Here is an 11,322-nt window from a genome sequence, read left to right on the forward strand (position 1 = left end):
ATAGACATGTATTGATAGATCTGGGTTGATCTATCTATGACTAAATTGTCATCGTACCTCTGCCAAAAGTAGAGATATATCTCCTTGATGATTGAAAGCGCAAGACAGCACGCTGAAGATGTGACGCTCAATCCATCAATCAAGACTACAGTGCATCTTCAGCAGGAGGCTCATGATCTCTACAGGACAGGTGACAGTTTAAGGGTTCTAGACTGTGTTGATGTTGGAGACGCAAAACAGTGCAATGTAGTCAGAATGGAAGTTTGGAGTTCAAAGATATCTTCAAATAATGATGTTTTATATCGTTGTTACATTTTTTTCACTGTAAGGACTAGAGTGTTGTTCTTTTCATCTGTTGGGAAGACTAGTGACAATTTGTAAAGAGTATTTAGTTAATAGTCAGAATAAAAGCTGCACATATTTAGCTTGGGTCATCCCCTGGGGCACCACAGTGATGACTGTAAACCTTAATCTGTCTTTTACTGTAAATTATCCACTTTTTCTAACAACAACAACAAAAAAGGTCTTTTGGTTTTTGATTAGATGGTTTACATCTATTTTTGATAGTGCATATTTAGAGATGTCAGTCATGACTTCTATAGTGCCAGAACACAGTGTGTAGGATTGTTATGTACGTAGTTTTCTTCCTTTAGCTACCGGTTGCAGATTCAGCTGCCATGAGTTATTAAAGAAGCACTTTTTCTTAATTATGATGGTTTTTTGTAAGTAATTGCTGTCTGTACATGCCACCACACTTTTCAGCTTGACTGCAGCTGCTATCTCTTTAAAATGGCTACCTCCATTTTCTTTTTTTTTTTTGTATTTTTTATAAAGTGCTTGACAGAATTGGGCTGTGTCCATGACTAGGCCAATCAGGAGTTGCCACTATACAAATAATGTTAACTGATCCCCTGCAGTAAGGATTATGATTACAGAAATGAAACATCTGGCTAAATGAAGACTCTAACTCATCAGGTACTAGAGGGAAATGTTTATGCAAGTAGCTAATCCAAGACGGAGGTCTTGGACTGTATTGTACTGTGTCTTCCCAGAAGGATGTGCAAGACAGAAATAAGTGGCTCATGGTTTATGAGGGCTTTTGGTCTTGTAGGCATGGAGAGGAGAACCAGCTAAGAGAGAACCTCTTTAAGGTTCCCAGGTATCGCCTTACAGCTCTGTCAGTAATGTCCAGATTGTTCAAGAGCAGTGGAAACAGTGAGTCGTAGCATATTTCAAGTGTAAGGGATTTCAGAAGACCATCTCATCCAACCTCTTGCTCAAAGCAAGGTTAGCACTGAATGCAGACCAGGTTGCTCCGGGACTTGTCTAGTCACATCTTGAAAGTCTCCAAGACCTAAGCTGCACATCTTCCCTGGGTAATGTTATCTAGTGCTTTACTGTCTTTGTGGTGAAATGTTTTGTCTTTAAACAAATGAATGAATATATATTCATTTTAGTGGAATAGACTCGTTTTTCTTACTTTTATTTGGGATAGATTTTTTCTATTTGTAGAACTATTTGTTGGGGGTTTTTTTAATGAAACATGAAAAAGGGGGGGACAGACCTCTTTGTGGCCTTACATTCACTACTCCCAGGGGACGTGATATTTTCAGTCTCCACTGGGCTGCTCTGCGAAGAATCACCAGTATGATAACTATGTGGCAACTGTTGTTCACGTAGAGGAAATTTGTTAACTGTTTATGAGCTGTGCCCCGTTTTATTAATGTTCACAATACAGAATTGGCTGTTGTAACCTCAGCCTTGAACACGACATTGAGGTCTGCAGAGGTCCATGAATGCCTTGCTCTGTGAAATCATGCTTTGACACCTGTATTCTCTCTTCAAGCTGCATACCTTCATCAGAGAAAGTAATCATTTTGCAACATTTAAGAGAACTCTTCAGAAGTTTTCAGCTGTAGTAAGTGACATGGTTTTCAGTGTAAGCTGAAGCTTAGTTTGTGCCGGATGATTTTCAGCCGTTCATTTGCTCTACATTTTGGCTTATTCGTAGGATTGTAGATAATATGATAAGAAAGGCCCATTGTGTCTGAACCCTCAAATAATGCAGACCACAGAATTGCCCTAGACTATTTTTTCAGGACAGACAACATGATAAAGTATCTTGGTAAATAAGGAAGAAGAATCAAATTGTTTAATGAAGGATGCACTTTTAAAAACTATTTTCACTACAATCTGTGTATGGAGTGGACAATATGCAAAGAGAGAAGGGAGGGATTTGTAAAAAAAGTTTGTTGGTCATCTGTTGGGCCATGTGTATTTATTAGTCATCAAAATGAAATGCAGAATTATAAACTGACTTTCAGTGACCAGTATCTTAACTGTCATACTGTGACAAATTAGTGAAACAAAATGAAACTAACGAGCACGAGGTTTTTGAGAGACTATCCTGGAAGTAAATCAGTTATGAATAAAGGAGTCGGTAGTAGTGGGAATGTAGGGTTTCGCCAGGATTTTTTCCTGTTGTTTTGCTAAAAGCTTAAAGAATGGGTCAGACATAATCTTTGAGCTCAGTTATTATTATTGCTAACTTATTTTTAAAGCTTTTAAGAACCTTTTAAGTCAAAATGAAGAACTCTGCAGTGCAGAGGTCAGTATAGCTAGAACTTCCTCATCTGAGAGCATTGAAATGGAAGAAAAAGAGAATTTCAAAATGGATGGCTCTCTGAGTACCCCGTGGGTGGATTTGGCTCTGACTGCGGGCACAGAGCACCGTGCTGACTGCCAGCAGAAAACGTGCTCTTCGTACATTGCTATTACAGTCGTGGCTTTGTCCGGAGTTTGTGAGTATTGTGATGAATGGTGGAAATGTGTCTGTAATTATTTTAAGAGTTGATTAATATATGATGACTACATTAACTATTTGTAAATTGCTTCATGCATAATTTTCATATAAAGTGGTGTGGTTTTTCTTTGTCTCAGCTGAGTCTAATTAGTCTACTGTATTAGTACATAAGTTATATTTATGACTTACTATTTATTTGTGGTCCCATTCCTGCTGAATTAAATGGAGCCTTTGCCATGTATTTCATTAGGGAAGATGTGCCAGGTCATTGTTCTCCTTTTCTATGGCCGTGCTATATCTAATATACTTTCGCTTTGCTTTTGGAAGATGTGCTTTTAGATTACCAGAAACCAAAAAACAAGTGAACCCTGGAAAAAGCTTCTTGACTGTTCTATTACTACAAACAGATAGTCAGATCAATCTTTCAGTGCAAATCCTCTTATGTACTTTTAAAATGAAATATCTGTTTTTGTTTACTGCAAGACTCTTGCTTGTTTAAAGTCAACCAGCCTATAGCCCGAGGGTGTGCTGAGGAGCAATGCAGCACAGCAGCTTAGGAACGGTGTAGCGGAAAAAAAAAGCTTTATGCCCTGCACCTTACAACTTTTTGACTAGGTGTAGACGCCAAGCCAGTTCACATATTCATTACAACTATCAAAAGACTGTTGTATGTTACGTGCAGTTGCTGGCAGGACAGGTAGGCTTCTAGCGACCCCTTAGATGCACAGAAGTCTATTGCTGCCCCCTTCTCCTGCCCCGCTGTTGGCAGCCCCTAGAAGGATGCCAGCTGCCCTGATGGTGACACCCTGCTGCCCCAGAGCTCCCAAGGCTGAGGATATTTCCCAGGGGCCAGGTCTGCACAGATTTCAGATCACTTTGCACCTATCAGTGATAAATCGTATCTTCCGTTACCATCTTAGTTCTTTGTCTCTGCAAAGTTGATTTGATGATGTACAGTTTTTAACAGTTATTGAAGTCTTTGTCAGCGTTATTCCTTAATACTTTTGCCTTGTGTGTTTGGAGGCTGTTGTATGCTACTTTACCTGCATAATGTTCAATTTCTTTACAATTTTCCTTTACAATGCTGATCTACTATTTTTAAAATAAGTATTTCCCAAATGCTGTACAGTCCAACATGTACTTAGTGATAAATTAACAAGAGCTAAAATTGTCATCTGTGAAGAAAGCTTATCTGTCAATAAAAGTGCCTGAGATTTCTTAAACCTTTTTTATTGTTGTAATATCTCAACACCTGATATACGTGGCAGATAAGACTACCTGCTGAGAATAATTTAAACTTACTGGATCACAAAAAAGCCCATTTTTAAAAGAATTCAAAAGCAGTTAAAGTAGAAATTCTGCTCTCTGTTAAGTTCCTCTACAAGCAGAATAAGTATATCAGTCTCTAACTGCTTGGTGCTTCATTAGAAAATCAGAAAGCAATGCATATACCTGGGCAAAATAGCCCCTGAGTGCCTGGTACCTGATTCAGTGCCCCTTGAAGTCAGGAGACGTCATTTTAGGTCAGCATGCTAGAGCAGACACACAAGGAAGAGTCACTTCCAAGCATTTCATTTGGCCATCCTTTGATGAAGGGCCTTGGGTTCTGCTGCATTCAGTTATGGAAAATGGGGAAACTTGGGTGTCAGGCTCCAAGAGTGGGCTTCAGATTGCTGTCCTAAGTTCCCAAAACTCCTGTACAAGATACAGGGGAAAACTAGTTACCACACAAGGGCTGAAGAACCAACAAGCTGATACACCAAACCGTCCAAAATTAAATGGTAATGAAAAGCATGTGCCTGAAACCGTTATCAGGTATTGATTCAAGAGTGTTACAGGGCATTTTTGTGCAACCTGCTTCCTTCACTTACAGATTTCCATTTCCATCCCCCAACATCCTCTATGAACACAGGAAACATGAACACTTCTTTTGCGATCCCTCCTCAGATGCTGACTGATTTGAATCCACAGCTTTTATATCCCAAAAGAGACCTCATTGTTACCAGGCTATAAGATGCATTCTTCTCCTGACAGACTCTGTGTAGCCAACAGAGACAAATTCATGACTCCTGAAAGGATAGTTATAAGCCCATAGCATGGGCAATCAGCTGTGTGGGGAAAGTCTGGGTCTGGCAACTAGGACAAGAATCACACTTTTGCCATCTCCCACTGGTACCCCTCCAAGGCCCAGGGAGAGACCTTCACCCTGGGCAGCTGAGGGTGAGAATGTCTTGCTGCAGCTGGATCGTGGTCCCACACCCCACAGAGAGACATAGGCACAGAGACGCCTGAAGTAGGAATCAATATGAACAGTTTGAGAGAGTAATTTAATATTTCTAGGACTAAGCAGGCAGTCAGATTCGTGGATTTTTCTTTGAATATAGACCTTTGGGTGAGTAAGCATGGAAAAAAAGTTCAAAGCCTATGATAAAATACAAAAGTTGGATCTTCAGGACAGGTGGTTTTCTTTAAGTGAAAAGAAAACAAAATCTTTTTATTATAAGTGTAACAGAGGATTCGCTGAGATTTGTTGGCCTAAGAGGCTCAGTCTTTACAGCACACAGAGCATCACTGAGATAAGCTGTTCTTCACCCCAAACATTGTAACTCATGGTATATGATGTCCACCTTCGCCTGTGCACACCGTGAGTGCAGCTAGCAAAGCAAACATAAATGTATGCACTAAAGATACACAACATAAGCATTCCAGGCATGTGTAACTAAGCCACAAACATTTAATATTTTTACTGTTTGGCTCAGCCGAAGTAAACAGAATGAAAGTCTCTTGTTTATTGTAGCACTTGCTCGAGTGCATAACAAACGACAAAAGCGTTTTCTGTTCTCGATGATTTCTCTGAACAATTGTCCTTTATCAGACTTTTATGTTGTCTTGCAAAACTCTGCTTCTTATTGTAAAGAATTAAAAAAAAAAAGAAGAAAAGAAAAGAAAAAAAGAAAAGAAATGAGAAGGGCAAGGGAGCAGGGAAGAAGGAAAGGAAGTGATGGAGGAGGAGAGAGAGAGAAAGAAGCTAACCCACAATCTGCATTTCTGAGTCTCACCTTTCAAAACTGGTAATGATCCGTGTACAAGACTGACAACTTTTGCTGACATCCTTCATGGATTTGAAAAGTTCAGTTTGCATAATAGAGAAAACCGTGTGCTGGCTAGTTCTTTCTTTAGATGCTGTTATAATGCATCAGAGGAGAAGGAAATGGATGGCATAGATAGCACCATAATTTTCCCTGCTCACACTGTGAAAGCAGATGGAGTTTTGCACCCATTAAGAACAATTCTTCAATTCCAATAAGCCATTAACCCTTTCCTGGTTGCACTGCATATTTTCAGTGTAGCTATTCTAGAATTCACGACTGAGGCAATAACTCTCAAGTGGTATTTCTGAACACCACTCTTGAAATTCTTAGGTGTGGAGCATCCTTCATATGATAGTAGATTATGACTAAAGCCTTATAATCAGAGCCAAACTTCCAGTGCCTTCCTGCAGCCACTTACCCCCTCACTCTCAAGTTGTATTGCACTTCCAGGATGATTTTACAGACCACATGGAAAAAATGGATTGTGTTACACATGATGCTGACAAGATCAATGAAGGCTATTACATGAAGTTGCCGGGAGCATGGGAATTTTCGCCTTCTGCTACACAGTCATGGTGGGACTAATCTGGGGTTGTTTAGCCTAGAGAAAAGGAGGCTGAGAGGAGACTTTATCACTCTCTACAACTACCTGAAAGGAGGTTGTAGAGGGGTGGAGGTCGGTCTCTTCTCCCGAGTAACAGGCAATGGCACAAGAGGAAAGGGCCTCAAGTTGTGCCAGGGGAGGTTTAGACTGGATATTAGGAAAAAATTTTACACTGAAAGGGTTATTTAGCATTGGAACAGGCTGCCCAGGGAAGTGGTTGAGGCACCATCCCTGGAGGTATTTAAGAGACAGGTAGACATGTGCTTAGAGATATGGTTTGTCAGTTAGGTTGATGGTTGGACTAGATGATCTGAAAGGTCCCTTCCAACCTAGGCAATTCTATGAATTTATTATTCTATGAAAACTAAACGTCCTCCTAGCCATCAGGAGATGGAAACTCCTGTCTGCTTTGATTCCCCTTCAAAGGTAGCAAAGCACGGGAGTGGGCATCTGATCTTGGTCCAGTGAAACAGGTCTCTTGTTTATAATGCTCCCTCAAACTGCGTCACAACCCAAGTTGGCTGTTAGCTGGACCCTTAGCCCAGCCGCTCCCCATGGACTTTACTTTGTTCTGTCACCTGGGAGCATAGCTTTGGGGAGAGCTCTGGAGATGGTTTTCCGACAGTGGATACCACTACAAGCAGCTTGCAGCCCAGGGAGGCGTCCTCAACCTGATTCCGCTTCTGCAACAGCCTCCAGAATGAGTCTCCCCTAAGCACATCTTGGGTCTTCTTCCTCATCTGCATCTGAGAAATGTCAAGCTATCTCTCATTTGAAGCCACTGGAGTGTTTTTCTGACAAGTAGATAGTGTTAGCAGAAAAGTAAAAAATACTAAAAGAAAACAATAGTAGTGATTACTGCTAGCTGCTGTATTGTGTAGGACCTTAGCAAAATTCTGAGTGTCTTTTAGGTTAGCAAAGCAAATGAAAGCATAAAACCTTTTGAGAAACTGGTGACAGACAACATTAATGGAAGTTTGGAGCTATTTAGCAGTGGATCAGAGCTATAGAAAATCCCACTCGTTTCACTCATAAGAATAGTCGTAAGCCCTTTCGGTGTGATTACCCAAGGCTGTGAGCTACATCCTGCTGAAATCCATTTGTAAATAAAATTCATACACTTTTCCTACATAAATAAAATCACATCACTTGATTATGGTTGCAAATTAAATAGAACTGTTTCCCAAGATACGTGCTCCCCTAGGATAAAATGATGCATCTCAGCAGGACCAAGCAGTTCATTGCCAGCATTATATTGGCTTCTTTCTTAATTGTGAAAATAGCTAAAGATTGATTGGAAGCAGGAACTGGTTTGGGCTTTTTTCATGCTTTTTTCCTGTGGCTACTAAGACCTCAAAGCACAGAAATACCAAAATGTTTTTGTAGCTACTTATTACTACAAATTCAAAGGGGAAATATTTTTTTTTTTGTAATTTTGATTACAGCCAAGACAGTAATGAAATTGTATTAACAATACTTGTAAATGCAAGAAGTGTGGTAAAATAATGAAATGGTTTGAATCCACGTAACATATTAGCATTTGCAGGTGATAATGCTGCTATTACTTCAGCTAGAAATTAATAGCTAATGAGAAAAGAGATCTGCATTCAGATAAATGCCAAGTTCATCTACTGAATCATTCTACAAAGTAGACTTTGGATAGCACGTTACAGAAAGTTGCATCATACAGATTCTAATCCCTGATATATAATCTAAATTTTTCTCACATAAATTAGTCACGTCTCAGCTAGCACCAGAGAATGTGGTGACCAACTGATCATATCCTTGTTCTTCGTGAATGACTCTGGTTTTGTCTGGTTTTAACACTTAGAGCTGCCATTCCGTCCCTTAGTCAGGCTTCCGCTTTCTTGCCTAAACAACTAAGATGTTTCTGTACGTTCCTGGGCATGATGCCAATGGCCAGTCATGGGTAGAGAAATCAAGCATGTGCAAAGAGACCATCTATACCTTACTCTGTGTGTGAGTCTGATTAGCTGTACTGCTCATGTCATTATCTGTGTATGCCAGCAGTAGCTCCTTTTTGAAATTCAGTAGCCTCAGGCCCTGGGTACCCAGAAAAATTAATGCAAAATTATGGAAAAAGCCATGTAGGTTTTAAGTGAAGTGTAAGTATTTAACTGATAGAGGAAATATTTTGGTAGGATGTCTGACTGGTGGGTTTTTCAACATTTCACCATTTTGCATTGATAAATTACCTCCATTCTTTTCCACTTTATAATAACTATTTTCTAAACATTTTATCCTTTTTTTGTCCTCTTCTGGACCCTTTGCAGTATGGTCACATCCCTCCTGAACACAGGTGAGCCCAAAGAGATGAGGATTCCTGTGGATCCAATAATATAGACAGATATACCTGATAAATCTAGATAAGGGCCCACCGAATGCAAGTTCCGAATGCAATGCAAAATTATGCATAACTATGTTAAACTTCACACCTCTGTTCATAATCACAAAATGAAGATTTTTTTTTTTATTCCTTTTGGAAAAGAAGAAGAAGGGAAGGGAAGGGAAGGGAAGGGAAGGGAAGGGAAGGGAAGGGAAGGGAAGGGAAGGGAAGGGAAGGGAAGACTATTTCAGTTGGAAGGGACCTACAATAATCATCTAGTCCAACTGCCTGACTGATTCAGGGCTGGCCAAAAGTTAAAGCATGCTGTTAAGGGCATTGTCCAAATGCCTCTTAAACATTGACAGGCTTGGGGCATTGACCACCTCTTAGGGAAGCCTGTTCCAGTGTTTGACCACCCTCACGCTAAAGAAATGCTTCCTAAAGGCCAGTCTAAACCTCACCTGGCACATCTTGCCCTGTTTGTGATCCACTACAGATCTTGGACTTTTCTGTCCTACTGCTGTCCAATTAAGAAGTCCTTAACTTCATGAAGGACTTAATGAAGTCTTTAACATCATGAAGTTCAACAAGGCCAAGTGCAAGCTCCTGCACCTGGGTTAGGGCGGTCCCCAATATCACTACAGTCTGAGGGATGAATGGATTGAGAGCAGCCCTGAGGAGAAGGCCTTGGGGATACTGATGGATGAAAAGCTGGACATGAGCTGACAATGTGCGCTTGCAGCCCAGAAAGCCAAACATATCCTGGGATGCAACAAAAGAAGCCTGGCCAGAGGCAAGTCAAGGGAGGTGATTCTTCCCCTTTATTCTGCTCTTGTGAGACCCCACCTGGAGTAGTGTGTCCAGGTCTGGGGTCCCCAGTATAAGACAGACACAGACCTGTTGAAGCAAGTCCAGAGGAGGGCCACAAAAATTATCAGTGGGCTGGAGCACCTCTCCTATGAGGACAGGCTGAGAGAGTTGGGATTGTTTAGCCTGGAGAAGAGAAGGCTCAGAGGAGACCTTATTGCAGCTTTTCAATGTATAAACGGGGCTTATAAGAAAGAGAAACTTCTAACCAAGGCCTGTAGTGACAGGACAAGAGGCAATGGTTTTAAACTGAAAGAGGGTAGATTTAGATTGGATATAAGGAAGAAATTCTTTACAATGAGGTTGGTGAAACACCGGAACAGGTTGTCCAGAGAAGCTGTGGCTGCGCCATCCCTGGAAGTGTTCAAGGCCAGGTTAGATTGGGCTTTGAGGAACCTCACCTACTTTGGACTAGATGATCTTTGAAGGTCTCTTCCAACTTAAACCATTTGTCATGGGCGGAGTGATTAAGTTCACTTGTAAGAGAGAAGTAGTGAAATATTTATTAACATAAACCAGTAATTTAACAAAGTTAGTAGTGAATACGACAGTGTTTTACAAGATTCGATGACAGGGTATACTCAATTATTTACTGCATAGAGGCCAGGGTCAGACAAGCCGTCAGGGAGACCCTCCCATTAAGTCACAAGGTTCAGAAAGGACCCCCTTGCTTTCTAAACTCCTTCTCAGAGACGAGTCTAGGTGTGGCTGGATCCAATCCTAGTCCCAGACTTAGTCAATGGCTTATTTCTAAAGGATTATATATGCGCAATCAATCCTTTATATCACTTAGCTAAGATTTCAAAATTTAGCATGCTATTAGTCACTTACCGAGAATCTGTTGCAGCAAGGAATCCCTCAACCTCGAGGAGCAGAACCTTAAGTGAGCGCCCCCACTCAAGAGGAGATCCCAACGTGCAGCCCTCTGCTGTGCAGGAGAGCTCGAAGGGCTCTTGGGCTGTCCACTATTTATAGAGTAAGATAATTGACCTATAGTCGTATTTGCAAAGGAACAAGATACCTAGGTCCCCATTCCAGACAGTTTTGACTATGTTGCCAGCCATCCCCCATAGTTCAAGTGCAACTCATAACAACTCCTGCTGATGACCATGGCTTGAGCAGGGGCTGAGGAGGGGGGCAGGGGGAAGGGGGAAAAGGGGAGAGCACACCGCCACACCATTCTATGATTCTGTGATTCTAAGTCCCCATTTTTTATTTGTACAGTTAGTGTTGCCTTGCTAAATACAGATCTCTGCATTTACCTTAAGTAATTTTTTTTTATTTTTTATTTCAGATCATTTACCCAATTTAGCAATACAGTATTGGATTTTAACTTGTCTCCAAAGAGCTCACAACCCATAAAGCATTTCTGTTATCCACAGATTTTATTATATCATTCCCTTACACGTGATCTAAATCACAGATTAAAGTAATGTTACAAGAACGCTAAATCTACAATATTCTCCAAGGTACCCCATTGCATACCTGCCTCCACTTTTTTGGCAAGCGACCCCTGTTTTTTGAGTGCAGATTTGAACACAGATGTATGCCCACACTATATACTTTTCTTGTAAGTCATTATCACCTCAGTTTACTTAGGAGAATGTAA

This window comes from Larus michahellis, chromosome 1, assembly GCF_964199755.1.
Source record: "Larus michahellis chromosome 1, bLarMic1.1, whole genome shotgun sequence".
NCBI lineage: Eukaryota > Metazoa > Chordata > Aves > Charadriiformes > Laridae > Larus > Larus michahellis.